Source organism: Suncus etruscus, chromosome 3, assembly GCF_024139225.1.
Source record: "Suncus etruscus isolate mSunEtr1 chromosome 3, mSunEtr1.pri.cur, whole genome shotgun sequence".
NCBI lineage: Eukaryota > Metazoa > Chordata > Mammalia > Eulipotyphla > Soricidae > Suncus > Suncus etruscus.
The window spans coordinates 110,627,266-110,642,960 of record NC_064850.1 but is presented as its reverse complement, the minus strand read 5'-3'; positions in this window follow the sequence as shown (position 1 = coordinate 110,642,960).

The following is a 15,695-nucleotide window of genomic DNA, read 5'->3' as shown; positions in this document are numbered from 1 at the left end:
GCCATATCAGTAGTGCTCTCTCCTTTTTCATTCCTAATACGAGTTATCAAGTTTCTCTCTCTCTTTCTTTTTTAGTTTGACAGTGGTCTTTCAATCTTCTTTATTTTTTTTGAAGAACCAACTTCTGCTTTTGTTGATCTTTCGGATTGTTTTTTGGGTTTCCACTTCGTTGATTTCTGCTCTCAGCTTTGTTATTTCCTTTTGTCTCCCTATTTTTGGTTCCTTTTGTTGAGCACTTTCTAATTCTATGAGCTGCGTCATTAAGCTATTCAGGTAGGCCCATTCTTCCTTCCTGATGTGAGCTTGCAAAGCTATAAATTTTCCTCTCAGTACTGCTTTTGCTGTGTTCCATAAGTTCTGATAGTTTGTGTCTTTATTATCATTTGTTTCCAGGAAATTTTTGATTTCCTCTTTAATTTCATCTCGGACCCAGTATGAAGCTCTTTAACTTCCAGGTGTTAAAGTTTTTCTTCTGTGTCCTTTTGGAATTTATATATAATTTCAGAGCCTTGTTATCAGCGAAAGTAGCCTGCAAAATTTCTATCTTCTTGATATTATGGAGGTATGTTTTATGTGCTAGCATGTAGTCTATCCTGGAGAATGTCCCATGTACATTGGAGAAAAATGTGTATCCAGGTTTCTGGGGATGGAGTGTCCTATATATTTTTACTAGGCCTCTTTCTTCCATTTCTCTCCTCAGGTCTAGTATATTCTTGTTGAGTTTCAGTCTGGTTGACCTATCCAGTGTTGACAAAACCATGTCGAGGTCCCCCACAATTATTGTGTTGTTATTAATATTATTTTTCAGATTTGTCAACAATTGTTGTTAATATTTTGCTGGCCCCTCATTCAGTGCATATATGTTTAGGAAAGTAATTTCTTTCTGCTCTACATATCCCTTGCTTAATACAAAATGTTCATCTTTGTCCCTTGCAACTTTCCTTAGTATAAAATTTTCATTATCTGATATTAGTATGGCCACTCCAGCCTTTTTATGGGTGTTGTTTGCTTGGATAATTTTCCTCCAGCCTTTTTTTTTGAGTCTATGCTTGTTCTGACTATTCAGGTGTGTTTCTTGTAGGCAGCAAAAGGTTGGATTGAGTTTTTTTTTATCCATTTAGCCACTATGTGCCTCTTAACTGTTGCATTTAATTCATTGACATTGAGAGAAATAATTGTCCTGGGATTTAATGCCATCTTTATATCGAAATTTGGTGTGTCTTTTGGTCAGTCTTGTCTTCAATTAGGTCTTTCAGTTTTTCTCTTAAGACTGGTTTTGAGTCTGTAAAGTTTCTGAGCTGTTGTTTGTCTATGAAACCGTGTATTTTACCGTCAAACCTGAAAGTGAGTTTTGCTGGTACAGCATTCTAATTGAAGCATTTATTTCATTGAGTTTTGTCACTATGTCACACCACTGCTCTGGTTTTGAGTGTTTCTGGTGAAAGGTCTGCTCTAAATCTCAAGAATGTTCCCTTGAATGTAATTTTCCTTTTTGATCTTGCTTCTTTCAGAATTCTGTCTCTATCTGTGGGATTTGTAGTTGTGACTAGGATGTGTCTTGGGGTATTTTTTCTGGGGTCTCTTTTGGTTGGTACTCTTCGGGCATGCAGGATTTGATCGCATATATTCTGGAAGTTTCTCTTTAATGATGTTCTTGACCATTGATTTTTCCTGGAAATTTTCTTCCTTGGGTCTCTGGGACTCCAATGATTCTTAAGTTGTTTCTGTTAAGCTTATCATAGACTTCTATTTTCATCTCTTCCCATTCTTTGACTAATTTTTCCATTGTCTGTTCATTTGCTTTAAGTTTTTTTCCCCAATTTCTCCCACTGTATGAGATTGTTATTTATCTTATCTTCCACAGCACCAATTCTATTCTCAGCTTCTGTTAGCCTGTTGGAGAGCATATCTATTTTGCCATTGAATTCATTTACTGAATTTTTCAGGCCTGTTATTTGACCTGTTATTTCAGTTTGGAGTTTTGTGATTTCTGTCTTCATAATTTCTTGGTTCTTATTAGTGTTCTGTTCAACTCGATCCATGGTTTCTTTGAGTTCTTTGAGCATCTTCCATATATCTTGTCTAAACTCCTTATCTGAGAGATTGATTAATTGGTTGGTCATTTTCTGGTCATCAGAATTGTCATCTTCATTCTCTATGTCTGATGCTGGCCTGCGTTGTTTCCCCATTGTCACACTTGAATTGTGGATTTTTCTAAGTGTTGTGGTGGTATTCATTGGCTAAATGATGTGCGTGGCCACGCTCCTCTGGCTCCGCCCTTTCTGGGTGGGTTGACTTGCCTCCAAGGGAGGGGAGCCCTCCGTGGATGAAGCCTCACACAGGATCAAATCTTAGGCCCGAGCATGCAGCAGAGAAGACAGTCTGGGGAGAGATGCTGGGCTTCAGTGATCCAGCTCAGTTCTTAGTGTGATTTTTTTCTTCTTGTTGCAGTGGCGTTCTTTCCTTAGAAAGAGTGCATGGCCCCGTAGCGAAGGGGAGTGGCCAAGCTCTTCTGGAGCCTCTGGGAAAGCAAATTTTCTCGGTACTTTTTGTCGCACTCCCAAGAGGTTTAGGAGACAGGACAGGAGACAAACACACACGGGCAGCACTCAGTTTCTCACAGTTGGACCCAACTGGGCCAGCATAGATTTTCCCAGTCTGACGTCACAAACAGGAGACCTGCCTTCTGTGATGTACTGCTTATAGCCTGTTTTCACTTTAGGAAACAGTCCCTTGGTATCCCGGCCCCTTGAATGAGCCTTTAGGAGAGCAAATTTTCTGGGCCCTTTTCGGCCCACTCCCAAGAGGTTTAGGAGACAGGACAGGAGACAAACACACACAGGCAGCACTCAAAGTTTCTCACAGTCGGGCCCCACATACCAGTCTTTCAATGAGCCCCATTCTCCACTCAAATTAATGCACTTTGGATTTAGGAATGCTGGCTCTATGAGGGGTCAGAGCACTGCATGACATTGATCTCTCTTTCCAGGCTTTCCCATTAATCCTCACTAGACTTCCTTTCTGCTCACCTAAAGAAAGAAAGTGGGGTTTCAGTTGTCATCAGGAAGACTTTCTGCCCAGTGTTACCCTGAAGTAGGTCAGGATTCTTCTCTCTCACCATCTGTTATCTCAGATACAGAATGTCCCATTGGTAGGATCATTTTTCCTTCTAGGATGATTTAGGAGGGTAATGAGGTGCTAGGAATTGAACCAGGGTTGGCTTCTTGCATGGCTTAGACTGTATCTACCAATAATTTCAGTTGACACAAAGGTCATAGATCTATAGATGGACACAACTGCTGAGCCTAACAATGAGTGAAAGAAAATGAATATGGATGTTTATGTAGAAAAAAGGTAGTCTCGGTCAAAATTTATTACATACCAGTATTGTTTTTAGGTAAAGTTAAAGCTTATATTCCATGAGGAAATTTAAAAATAAAGAAATTTAGCACTGAAAGGTAAGAATATGACTTTAAGCAAGGTGAAAAGGGGCCACATCTACAGATAACTTGGAGCAGAGTCTGCACCAGGTGTGGGAAAGATTGTTCCCCATCAGGGCTTAGGTTGGGCAAAGCAGTGGATCTCAGCAGAAAACCACTCAGTCAGAGCTTTTGAGAATCTGATATTTCCTGTTCTGATGAGGTGAAAAATACTCTGGCTCCCTTTATTGGAGGAACTAAGTTAGTGACGTTCCATTAGTGATGCTTTATTTGTTCAGAAAGTACATTTTCTTATAATATGGTAGAAACTGGCACTTCAAGTTATCACCAATCATCTCATTTGCCTCATTCTAATAACGGATGCCACCTGCTTCCTTGAGTTGTGTGGGCTATGTTTTAGAAAACTAAAGTGAATTATAGAAGTTCATTAAGCATCAGCACAGCCAGGTATTACTAGCTACTTTCAGGAACCTTCCATCTTGTTGATAGAATTTGGGATTCTTTCCTCGTCCTAAGAGTGCTGCATGAGATCACTTTTCTTTAATAACCTCACTGGTTCTTTTCACTTGTACTATGTCTTGAGAGACTGTATTTACCCTAAGAGTCTGTCTCGTTGAGTCTTGCCCTTCTATTCTTTCTCGTTCTGGGGGCTGGCAATGTTTCTGAAGGCCCTTACCAAGATCTATTCCTGTTGTGTTGACTTCTAGACAGTTTTCTTTCTTTCCTTTTTTTTTTTTGTTTTTGTTTTTTTTTTTTGTTTTGTTTTGTTTTGGGGCCACACCTGGTGATGCTCAGGGGTTACTCCTCGCTATGTACTCAGAAATTGCTCCTGGCTTGGGGGACCATGGGATTGAGCCAGGGGATAGAACCACTGTCTGTCCTAGGTTAGCACATGCAAGGCAGATGCCCTACCGCTTGCGCCACTGCTCCAGCCCCTAGACAGTTTTCCATACCATTTTTTCCATATTGAAATCAGAATTATTGTTGATTGTATGTGACATATCTCCATCTCCTTACACTACTGGATATTTTCCTGGCTTTTCTTCAGATCTACAATGTTTTTTTTTTGTTTGTTTGTTTATTTTTTGGGGTCATACTCGGCAGTGCTCAGGGATTACTCCTGGCTCTACACTCAGAAATCGCTCCTAGCAGACTTGGGGAACCATATGAGATGTGAGTATTCAAACCACCATCCTTACGCATGCTAGGCAAATGCCCTCTCTCCATGCTAATCTCTTCGGTCCCTGTAATGGTTTCTTGAGAAAATAGCTCTGGATATGTGCTTTTTGACAAAGGTATAGGGTCATATGTCCAGGCTTCACTTGTCCCTGTCCCTTTAAATCGGTTGGGCAGGCTAGGATCTTCTCTCACATCTGCATAAAAAATAACCAGGCAGACTTTCTGGTCACCCCAGTAAGACAAGATCCTACCATCAATAATTCAACAGTCCAGTCCCATGTAACATCTGATACTTTAATCTTGGATCAATATTAAATATTCCCTTCCTCTCCAGACAGTGACCTGCAGGGGTGGATCAGGCAGCAGGGAAAGGAAACATTCTTTCTTCACTCTGCTTTTCCACCTCTCACTTCCCTCGTGTGGACTGTGAGTTCTGACCCCAGCTTTAATGCAGATGCAAGGAGGGGGAGGAAAAAAGAAGAAAAGCTTTGCCTTCTTGGATACTAGGCATTGTGTTCCCTGACTCTGGGAGGCTTTGAACACAGACTCTTGATCCTGTAAGCAAAATGTGGTTTTTTGTTTTGTTTTTTTTTTAGAACATTCCCCACTGTGAAAGTCTCCCCCTATACACAGCAGAGGCAGCTCACTTTCGCCTGGCTCCTTCTCCCTATACTCCTCTACTTTCTTGTTATGACCCCAGCTTCTTAGGGTTCAGTCTGTCCAACCCTCCAGAAAGTCTATTGAACATGGGATGCTTTTGTACATACAGCTCATGGAAGGTACCTAGAGACTTTTGTGATGACATTGTTAGAGTGATCCCCCTCCACAACAATGCCTCTTTCCTGTGTCTTGGGTGGCATCAGCCAGCCATGCGGATTCTTGTTCTTGAACATTTTCTAGTTGGCTGGGAGGCAGATAGTTTCACATGTCCATCAACTGTGAGGAACACAGATTATACTTAAGGGTGTTCCCCTGTAAAGGTCTTCACTAATTCTAAGACCACCAGCTACTGGTACCCAGTCCTACCTCCAGGAAAAGAACTGAAATCAAAACATACCAGAAGTGTTTCCTGAAACTCTTTTTTCCGTCTTCCTTGAATTTGTTGACCTCTTTATGCAGGCAGGATACAGAGAGATGGTTTGCTCAGGATTGAACATGGTTTTTGCTTGTTTTATTTTATTTTATTTTTTTTGGTTTTTGGGTCACACCCAGCAGTTCTCAGGGGTTACTCATGACTGTACACTCAGGAATTACTTCTGATGGACTTGGGTTCAAATGGGATACTGGGCTCAAACCCAGGTCAATTAAATGCGAGGTAAATACCTTATCCTATGTACTCTGGTCCCTCTACCTAGTTTTTGACACTATCTCCCCACTACATTTTTTTTTTACCTTTAATTGAAATAATTACAGGTTCACAGGAAGGCAAAGCAATGTAGAGGGAGTCCTCATTAACTTTCACCTTTTATTTAACATCTTATGCTTGTGGGTCACTCCTGATGTTACTAGGAGGACTATATGTGGTTCTGGAAATTGAACTGGGGTTGCCATGTGCAAAGTAAGTACCTTAAACTTTGTATATATATCTCCAATCCTAATGCTAACATATTATGAAATTATAAAGCAAGATAAAAATCAGAGATTGTCTTTATGCAATTCACTGGTCTTATTTAATTTCATGAGTTATGTTTGCCCTCAGCTCTGTGTGTGTGTGTGTGTGTGTGTGATGTGTGTGTGTTTGCAACTCTGTCTTTTCTTTGGAGATAGTCCCTCAAATGGTACTCAGGTTATACTGGAACCTCCACAGATGAGGCTGGCAGTTTGATTCAAGGACCTGAGGATGTGCTGTGTAAGTCTAGTGGTGCCAAAGGCAGATCAGGCCACAATAGAAGTGCGTGGGGACCTGCAGGGTCACAACCAATCGTGCTTAGGGACTGTGTGGTGCCAGAGACCAAACCTAGGTAGACGGATTAGAGACATATGCCCCAATCACTCTACTATCTCCTGGCTCCTAAAACTTTGCAATTTAGTGCACAAAATTTATTTCATGCAACCACCACCTTATACAAGTTCATCACTTTACCAAAACCACAGAGCTCTGCTGGAATCCCTCTTTCTAAGCCGCCCCCTTTTCATTTCTCTCATCTTATTGCGGCAACCACCATCTGTGCTGTATCTCTATTCTTACATTATCTTATAGAATCACTTAGAAAAATCACATATTACTTTTTTCTTTGGAGATTATAGTCCTGTTTAGACCAGTCCTGTTAAAACAAAGTTAGCAGTTTTATTTTGGAATGCAGCAGTTAGTATTTTTATGCTCTGGCAAACAAGGAGGTAAGTAGAGTCCCACCATAGCACATTGTAACCAAAAATTTTGTTCAAATTTGAACATGGCTTCTGATTTCTGATGACTCAGCTTCTCAGTCACTTAACAAGCATTTTATTGTCTCTGATGTTGCTGGTCTGCATCAGCATAATGTTCTCCAGGAAGCAAATAATTCCCCAAGGTTCTTTGGGGTTTTCTGGAGGGTTCCTGGGCTATAGCTTCATAATGGCCAGTTATTTCACTTAATCTTGTCCAAGCTGAAATTTCTGTGCCACTATCTTCTTGACCTCAATAGGTCTTAATCCTGTCGATTTATCATTTCTCTGATCAAAATGCCTGGAAACTTCTACAATCACAAAAGCTTCACTGGGTATCTTAAATCTTCAAATCATTATGAAATTATTCATCAGAATCAGCTCCTCTTGACTTTGGAAAAAATTTTTTTATCAGAATAAAAAGGACTTTTCTTTGCATCATTGTTTGTTGATCCTCTTTATTTAGTTTTTTTCTTTCTTTGTTTTTCTGTGTTGGAATTTAGTTCTTTATTCATTTCAAAGAATTCCTTAATCCTCTGGTGAGTGAGGCATAACATGATTCTGAGACAGACGCTTGCAAAGGCATTTCCAAAAGTCTAAAAATAATGAGTCACTCTCTCTTTTCCTTGTCCTCTCAAAGAGTTCTGGTGATCAGATCCTGATTTCTTCATCTATGCATTGACCTTCTTGGCATGTGTAAAGGACAGTTTGGCACAATTCTGTCTTTTGGGGGGGGGTCCACACGCATTGGCGCTCAGGAGTTACTCCTGGCTCTGTGCTCAGAAATTGCTCCTGGCATGGGGGACCATATGAAATGCCAGGATTTGAACCACCATCCTTCCTCCTGGGTCAACTGCATGCAAGGCAAATGCCCTACTGCTGTGCTATCTCTCTGGCCCAACAATTCTGTCTTGTAGTTAAAATAAGAGGGGGAAGAAGCTGAGTGCTTTCCCAGCATCTTTTCTGGAAATTGAAAAAGAAGCCAACATTGGCCACTTTCCCCTCATCTGTCTCAAAGTTGCTGGCACAACTACTGGACTCAAATCACAGTCAACAGCCCTGCAGTTCTGCCCATGAATTCATTCTCATGTTAGGAGGATTCCATCTTGCCTGGGCCACTTATTGAGATCTGTTTTGTCAGTTTGGAGGAGAACATTCCGTGCATTTACTTGGCTTTTACTGAGTGCTTCAACCTGTCCATTTCAAGAGCACATCTTCACTGGTGAAGACCAAGGCAGAGTAATCACCTGATCTTGCTTCCATTTCTTTTCTCTTTTCTTAGTGCCTCCTGCTAATGCATTTCAGAGTTTACTGCAAGGAGCACTTTAATGACTCACAGCATTTCTGAAATAAAAGAAACATTGAAGCACAGTTAGATCCAAATGCCCTCACCCCCAAAAGAAAAACTAGATTTTAAAGAAGGTAAATGACCAGATCTAGTCCATTAAATAGTTTCTACTTTCTTTCCAGATATCTGTGTTTAATTTTTGCTTCTCACACTCATGGAAATTGGAACACCAGGAATTCCCTTTCAAATTTCTAAATGTCCTTTTGGAAACCTTTCTAGGATTGCATAGAGGGGTGAGTGGTGTGTGTCCAGCTGGCATATGGCTAAGTAGCTTTTCATCTGCCTGTAGGATCCTAAGGGAGCAAGCCCTGTGTGCCAACCCTGCCAGTTCAGCAGCCCAGCCACCAAACTTCCTCCAGCTTCTAATCCACACCCTCAAACAGCTTGTCCATTTCCTCTGATTACGGAGTATTTCTCTGAAGGGTGCTGGCTAGAGGGTTTTATTTCTGCTGGGAGATCTGAAATGGGTCCCTCCTAGGTCTCAGGTAGGGCAGGATGAGTTGGGATACTTTTTCATTTCTTTCTGGAAGGGCCTGGAAACCATTAGCTTCTGTGGAATTATGATCCCACTGCTTTCTTTTTCTAGCTAACAGGAGGAAGGAAGTGCTCACCTTGACCTTGACCCAGTGTGGAGACTGCTCTGGTTATGTGACCTGTGGCCTACAGCCTTTTCTTCCTACATCTACCATTGACAGGATGAGAACGAAGCTGCTACAGTTGGGGGTTCTGGGCTACCACCAGGGCAGGGAGGCTACTTACTTGGTTTCCCAGTGTTCAACAACAAACAAAATTGCTGCCCCCATGTGCCTTTCAACACCCAACATCCTGTTCATGGACCGTCATGGTCCTCTCAGTAGCTCTGTCCTGGCCATGTACCCACACTTCCTTCTGTCCCCAAATCTAGAGTATTTTTTCCATGACCCGATTAGGTCTCTGGCATTGATGAATGTGAGGATGTGGGGAAGCAGGGTGTGGATCCTGGCTGGAGGAGGTTGGTTTATTTTGGGAGTGGAACACAGGTGGGGAATATGGAGGGAAAAGTGAAAAAAGAAGAGATAAGCCATGGGCATGTTACTTAAATACTTAGCAACTTCTTTTGAGGTGACTGCTTGGGTCACAACTAGCTGTGCTCAGGCCTACTCAGAGATCTTTCTCTGTGCTTAGAAATCACTCCTTGTGGGCCCAGGGGATTATATGGGATACCAGGGATGAGATCTGAATCAGGTAGGTACAAGGCAAGCTCCCTCCCCATTATACTATCTCTTTAGACCCTTGTAACATCTTTAAGCACTGCCTAGTCTCCTGCCTGGGACTTCCCTTCTCAGAGAATCCGTCCATGCCTTCTTATCCTTGTCCTGTCCTTGTGGGCACTGGTAGCCACACCCTTCCCTACTACTGAGTTTGGGAGCAGGCTAAGTCTGCAGCAAATAACCCTGGATTCAAAAGGCAGCACAGCAACAACATTTTTTAGGGGGGCACACCCCATGTCACTTAGGGGTTACTCCTAGCTCTGTGAGTAGGAATTACTCCTGGCAGGCTTGGAAGACCACGTGGGATGCTGGGGATAGAAACTGGGTCAGCTGTATGCAAGGCAAATGCCCTATTTACTGTGCTACAGCTCTGGTTTCATCAGCCATTTCCTCTGACAATTCTGACACCTGCTCATGGATTATTAGGCATGGGGGGAGGGGAACCCAGAGCTCTTCTCATGGGTCAGGACCACCTTCAGACTCACTGTTGGGCTGCAGTTGGCCTGACTCTTATCAAGGCTTCAAGTTCACAGAGGGGTCCTGAGTACAGTGTTTGTCTTGCATATGCCTGGGTTGATCCTTGGAATCTCATATATGGTCCCTAGAACAATGCCAGGACTGATCACAGAGCAGAGTGCCAAAATAAGACCTGAGCATCACAAGATATAGCCTAAAAAAAAAACAAAACAAAAAGACTATAAGGACATTATCCCATGTGACTTAAATCCTCCTTGCCAGAGTGTGATCTGATCACCAACCACAGCACAGGGGGAACTGGCAGAATGAGCAAGAGCCTGGGCACCCGAAAGCCATCCATGTATCAATGAAAACTCCATTTCATTGTTCAGAACAAGAACACAGTTCATTCCAGGTTTATTCAGCCTTTGCAAGTAGATTCCTGCCTGTGAGCCCAAGACAGATTGTTCTGTGGAGACTTTCTGGGGCTTTGTTGCTCTTGCAGATCTGAGAATTCTGCAGTTCCATGTTTTTAATAGGCTGCAGACCTTCAACCTGGCAGGCTCTGGAGCTGGAGACCAGGAAGTTCTGTGGCTACCTTACTGGTGAGAGACACACAGCCACCTGCCTTCGTGGAGCTCTGCGGTGTCAGTGGCAATTGCCTTTCCCATAACTGGAAGCTCTGCATGTGATCTCTGACACCAGGACATCTCCTGTTTACACACACACACACACACACACACACACACACACACACACACACACACACACACATACATTTCTGCCTCTTCCATGTCAGTTTTGTGTATGCACTACTTCAGAGAAATAAAGATATTGAGCTTTGATGCATATCCTTGTCACAGGAAGTCAGGCTGAGCCCTGCTCCTCTGTCTCTATGGCTCAGACATCTTTGCACACCTCTCACTGCTCCCTAGGAGAAAGAATGTACTAGGCCCCAACTTTACCCCTTTCTATGCCATGGCTTGGGGTCATGGCTCCTTTACTTTGGGGGCTAAGCTAGAAGGGGGAGAAAAAGAGAGTTGATTTGGCCATCACTTAGCTCTGGGGTCTGGGGAAAGAGGGTGGAAGTGGTTTCCCTATCTTCTTGCAGCCTCTGTGTCTGGGGCCTATAGAAGAGAGGGTGGCTGGGGCAAAGATATGATCAGTGGCCCCTGCCAGCTGCCTCCTATCTTGCCAGTTTCGGACCTCTGAATATCTGATAAAGTGGGTTGGGGAGGATGGGGGAAACATCTGTGGGAACTACAATTAGGACAAAGGGGGCTGTGTCCCATAGAGGTGGGTGGAGAGACTCTTGTAGAAATGCCTGCCTGCCATATACATATGTGTACATGTATGTCTATGTGTCTCCTCCTCACCCCAGGGTTGAGATGGTTTTATAATTTGAATCTTGAAGATATTAAAGCATGTTTATTTAAGAAAGTGGGGAGGATTTGGGGAGATAGTACAAGAGTTAAGGCACCTACCTTGCAAGCAGCCAAGCCAAAGTTTGATCCCTGGCACCATATATGCCCCCCACACACACACACAAGGCCTGGCACCATATATGCCCCCCCCACAAGGCCTCACCATGAAATGAAGCTTGAGCTCAATATGTCCTGAGAATCACTAAAAGTGGTCCTGAAATTCAAACTAAAAAGAAAACACACACACACACACACACACACACACACACACACACGTAGGGAAGGGCCTACTGAAAGAGATCAGAGGTGCCAGCCCTTCTCCAAACACGGCCCTGGAGCTACAGTCATAAAGTAGAACACTTGGCATCTGCCAGATGGGGCACTCCAGGGACAGAAACACAGGAACACTGTCACCCTGTGCCCAAACCCCAGCAGGTCCAGGGGCCCCACCTCCAGACATTTCTCTTCTGTATCTCCTCATTCCAACGAAGAGAGGAGAGTGCCGGAATCTGTCACAGAACCAGCCAGTTTCAGCTCAGGACAGCAAAAGCATCAGTGCAAAATGAGATCTCATTCTCCTTGTCAGGGAGGGAACAGTGAGAGGACGCTTTTTGGCCTCTCGGCCCACTTCATCCTTATGATTGGGACTCCCCAATCATTGTCCTCTGAGGCGCCTGTGAATTTGGAGCTCGCAGCTGTATGCTCACATCTTCGATTACTCTTGCCAACGCACATTACCTTATGTTTAGTTGAGTTAAGTTTCATCTGCCTTCAGGCTGCACAATCCCCCAATGCCTTCCAAGGCATCTGGAGTTTCTTGCAAATGTCCTTAGTTTTTATTAGCCAAAACAATTTGGAGCCACATCAACATCTCTGAGAAGAGATTAAATAACAATTAGGTGACAATTGCCCGTGCAGTCTCTGCCCAGGTAGCAGAGCAGGTAGGGCTGCCTGGGTGCCAAGCAGGAGACATTGTCCCGTTGGCCAGAGCTTTGCCCACTGACAGATTTGGAGGGACGCCAGGCAGCCGCACCCCCCCCCAACTGTGCTGCTTGCTCTTGAAAAGGAACATCATTGTCTATATCTTTGCTTCAAGCAGGGTAGGGGGTCCCTCATGCTGGGAGTGAGGGGGAGGTGTCTTACATAAGGCCCCTTCTGGCAGCGGGGGCATATTTCCAGAAAGAGGAGAGGAGCTGGCAGGAAGTGAGCCAGTAGGGAGAAGGGAGCTCTCCCAGCAACCTGTGAGGAGATGTCACAATTCCACCACACTGAACCCAGAGAGGAGAGCAGGGAGGAGGGAGAAGAAAGCACCTCCGTGGACTTAATGCAAAGTGCCATGTGGTCAGCTTGGCAGTGTGGGGAATGTGGGGAAGGCCAGATGGAAGAGGCTGCAGGGAGAGCCAGGTAAGGAAGGCAACGAGTGACCGAGGAGGGTGGGAGGAGAGAAAGCAAGTGGTGCTTTGCAGAAAACCAGAGCTCTGGGTGCCAGTCTCTTCTGCGTGGGCAGTGCCTAAGCCCATTGCCTAGCGCTCCCTTGGGCTAATCTCGTCTTCTTCAAGCTGTTCCCTAGACAGTGGGTGTGAATCTGGAGCCAGTTCAGCCTTCAGCTTTCCATTGCTTTCAAGAAAAAATCTATGAAAAAAAGCCCAGGCCTCTAGGAGTCCTTGTATATGAGAGCCTATGGGGGGGCAGATATCAATTACGAATCTGGTCCCCAAAGGCAAGAGGTGAAAGTTTCTTTCCTGCAAGAGTCTCTCTGATTTAGGACCACTATCTCCCTTCATTTCTAGAAGCAGTTTCCTTACCCCTTTGCTCCTTGTGGATCTATCTACTGGGTCCTTATCTGAATTCCATCTTGGCACCCATCTGAGCAATTGAACCAGACATAGAATAAGATGTGTGGCTACCCAAATTGGGGTCAGGGGAGTGCTGGTCCTATCTATGTACAAGGTAGAAGATTTAGGCATTTGACCATACTCTTATCAACCAACATTACTGCAATAAGGGTATTATTTTAAAAAACAAACAAACATGACTTGACTTTTCAGCCCCTTTGAGTGGTGAGTAAAAAATTTTTCTCTCCTTGAAGAGCACTTATGAGTAACAGAGCAGCTGAAGCTGGCTCTGAAGGCCTAGTTATGGTGACTTGCTCCACCATGGAGAGAGATTGGCTGGGCCAAAGCAGCCGCTCAGCTTCACTATTTGTCTGCGGCTTCAGGACAATAGAGGCTGTCTCTCCTCTAAGTTTTGCATGTTAGGCACTCCAGGGGATTCCCAGCTAGAAGTCATTTCCCAGGTGCCTTTAGAAGGAGGCAGGGTGATCCCATTCAGGGCTCTGCTTGTTATCCTGACTAATGACATGGGGGTTTTCCCCAAGGAGCCACTATTGATGGGGATCAGGCCCTAATGAGGGAGGAATCTGGGCTAACAACCCAACTCACACCAAGGCCTGGACTTCACAGACACAGATACAAGACTTAAAGGGTGACCCTGGCCATCTGTAAAGAGGTGTCTGAGTTTTGGTGGGTGGCATCCCGTGAGTAGCAAGGGAGGCTAATTTATTAGGACCATTGGGTTGTTGGGAGGGGAATCCAGGAAAAGCATATCTTGGGCCATGCCTCTTGCAGTAGGAGTAAGGGCCAAATGAAACTGGATTTTAAAAGGGAGCACGGCATTGTTTGAGATGGCAGGGAGGTGGGCTGTAGGTAAGGCCCAGATGGCATGAAGAAGGGAATCCATTAGCGGACAGGACAGGAGAGAAGGGCAGACACTAGAGAGAGATGAAAGGATTTGTATGAGTGCAGGGAGGACCTTTACCCTGGCCACACAGTGGCCTGTCCTAGAACCAGCAGACATTGCCAGGACCCTTCAGAGTCTAGTGAAAACTTTCTCAAAGTATACCTCAATCCTCCCAAGGGTCCATGTGAACATGTTGGAATTTTTCAGTCAAGGAATCCAAGGCTCAGGAATGCTGAGGAACCTACCAGGGGAAAAGTGTTGGGGCTTATAGAGGCATCTAACTTCAGACCTTGCATTTATGCCCTGCTGACTGAGGAATTTGCTAGCATTGCTGGAGATGGCACCAGAGAAAAGTCCCTGGCAGGGAGAGATGATTCCTGGCATGATGTGGAATTGCTGGTTACTCTTATGATAAGAAGGGAAATGACAGAAGATTAAGAGAATGAGAGAACTAAGAAAAAAAGTGTGGGGTCAGAGGTTAACAGTCTCGTGAACAATGAACTCTGACTTCCCTTCATGATCAATATTTATTGCTTTGGAATTAAAAATTCATTAGGAGAACACCATTCTTTGGTAAATTGCCTAACTATTCTAATCTAAGCAAACTCAATGTTTACACGCAGTAGGGTCTCAGTCTAGTGGGACAAGCACCTTATAGTAGGGTCATCTCAAGGGTGGTTCCCTCTAGGAGGAAGTAGAGATAAAGCAGTTGCAGGATTGTAGCTTCAGTGACATTCCACATTGGCACCAGCTTTCCAGATATCAGGATTCTGTTTTTTTTTCTCTCCCCATTCTGCCTTGCTCCTCATTTTATCTATTTTAACCTATTCTCCCCAACAGCAGACTAACTTGTACTGAATTTATTATTATTTGTAAAAGGAAAAAAACCAACAACAGATAATTCACCCATGTATTGCCTGTTTCTAGAGCAAAACCTTCATCCTCCAGGGTAGGGGGTTCTCATGACAATGGCCCTCACTGAAGTTTCTGTCCTTATTACCTGAGGGCAGAGTAGGAGGTGTTCCTGAGTTGTTGGAACAGAAGGAGGAATTGTTATCTGCAGACACTGAAGAGAGAGCCTGAGACTGCTGGGTGTCAAGAGCCAGGCCTTTCTCTCTCGGAAAGGGGAAGCTGGAGTCAGAGTGAAGAGATGATGATCCTGACATAGCTGAGGGCCCCTCATGGAGACCCAGACACAGAGGATTCAGCAAGGCAGGGAGGACAATAAAGATTCAGGGAAGAAGACAAACTCAACAAGTACATACTGGAGTGTTGTTAACAGGCTCTTCTTTTGTTCTTGATATGGGAAAGGAAGAGATCATATGCTCCAATCTTGGTGTTTTCTGCACTTTCTTTTCAAGTCTGACAGTGTTTTCTGAAGTGGAGGTACAATTCCTGTGATGATCTTTCTCTACTACTTTGAAAACATAATCCTATATTAAGATCTCGAGTTAACCGGGCATGTGTATATATGTATGTGGTCTGTGTGTATAGG